This window comes from Ixodes scapularis, unplaced genomic scaffold (assembly GCF_016920785.2).
Source record: "Ixodes scapularis isolate PalLabHiFi unplaced genomic scaffold, ASM1692078v2 PGA_scaffold1__304_contigs__length_218370807, whole genome shotgun sequence".
Taxonomy (NCBI): domain Eukaryota; kingdom Metazoa; phylum Arthropoda; class Arachnida; order Ixodida; family Ixodidae; genus Ixodes; species Ixodes scapularis.
The window spans coordinates 190,741,241-190,742,974 of NW_024609846.1; the positions used below are offsets into that span (position 1 = coordinate 190,741,241).

At 51.0% G+C, this 1,734-nt stretch overlaps 1 pseudogene; it reads right to left on the reverse strand.

The window, feature by feature from the left end:
• Window positions 1-271: 271 nt before the first annotated feature.
• On the reverse strand, window positions 272-1,245 carry LOC120841198 (annotated as a pseudogene).
• Between the last annotated feature and the right edge of the window lie 489 nt (window positions 1,246-1,734).

Below are 1,734 nucleotides of genomic sequence, written 5' to 3' on the forward strand. Positions count from 1 at the left end.
CTGCCCATTACAAAGGGTATAGCCATTAACATCCATCCATTCATTCACTAGAGTGAAGGAAAGTGCTCATTTGAAAAACCAACCGACGTGGCAGAATTTCATGCCCGAAAATACAGAGTAAACTACAAAAAAAGTATTGAAAGTCGTGTTAGTGCTAGCGGTGTCGAACAGTGTAGACTGCCGTAACCGTCAAAAGAAAGCTCGCTTACATAGGCTGGGAATTGTCTTCTTTGTGTACTAAAAATCCCAACAAATCCCATGATGCCTGCATTTACTGCGATATATGTAAAATTGGCATGCAAGCGAACCCTCTCCGATGCGGCAAGCGTGATGAGAGGCTTGTGACGTACGACACGTGGATGAGTAAAGAGGAGCATGGCTCATCGTACAGCTCCCTCGCTGAATCACAATACTCCCTCGCAACGAGGTAGATGTCACCGCCAAAAGAAGAATGTTGACAACTTTGTACACCTGCCGGTTATGCCCCAGGACGCAGTCGTCGGGTCGGGACACCGTGACGATTCTAAGTTTGCACTGTACTTTCGAATACTGCGCACAACCTGCACAGCCCTGCACAAGTGGCCCATTCTCGTGGGCGCCGTGGAGCTCCACCTTTACAGGTCTGCGTGCATGTTCTGCCGCATTGGCTTTCTCGCAGAGCCTCTTCCAGAGCTGTGCAAGAGGTCTGTTACCTGACCTCAGCATGCGTTTTAGCATGCCGAGGTGGTTCTCGAAGGGAAAGCTACTGAAGGACTCCAGTGCTCCCAGCCTTCGGACGTCGTTGGCAAGGTGTGTTAGTGCATGAACATTGTACACTAAAGCTTCCTCATCATACAGACGCCCTGTCTCCTTGACAAAATACTCCAACAGTGACTCGGAATATGTGATCATTTGTGCATACCTGCTGATACAAGTGAGGATCCCAATGGCGACATGCAAGCACATGTAGTGCACATAAATGTGCGCAGGCAGCACAGACTTTAGCAGAACACGTGCTGCATACAGGAGAAAGTACCTGCATAAGGTGGCTTTCCAATGCTCGCGCTCCCGCATGACGCGAGGATGCCTGGAGAACTCCCTTCGCATGGAAGACTTCACGGCGTTGAGGTTGTCCGAGAGTTCCGCCACCTTGGCAGAGGGCAGGTGGACACACCTGGGACCCTTCTGTGTCCAAAAGCGCAGCAGCTTTCTCACTACGCCCAGATAGACGCAGTGCATCGGGTCCGCAGGGAATCGGGACACCATCCCCAGGCCCTCCAGTTCCATGAAGGGTGAAGCACCGTTGTGATGTTCTGGTTGTTACACATCTCGAAAGGAGGCATCAGTCCGAAGTGGAGCCTCGACTTTGGGGTAGATCATCCTCCCTCTCCAGCATCCTCTCTGAGTGCACTTATCGCACCCGAAATAGCCGTTGTGGGCCTTCACATTCTTCGTAAAGCTCCCTCCGGCGTGTCACACACCACTGAATGCAGGAGTAAAGAAACGGTTGCCCCGCTGCATTGTACACCTGCTTGGAGCAGTTCCTTCAGTTCAGAAATTGCATTCTTAAGAAAGACATTGATGTCATCAGGCTTGTTGAGGCCGCAGTAAATGCCGATCGGGAATGGCGCTGTCATTTGTGTCCAATGACATGCAGAGAATTGGCCAAGCCTGCATGGATGAGCCACAGAAGAGAAGCAGGCCGTCGATGTTGATGCTGAGGTTCATAACAGACGAGTCTTTGCAGTCAGCAAA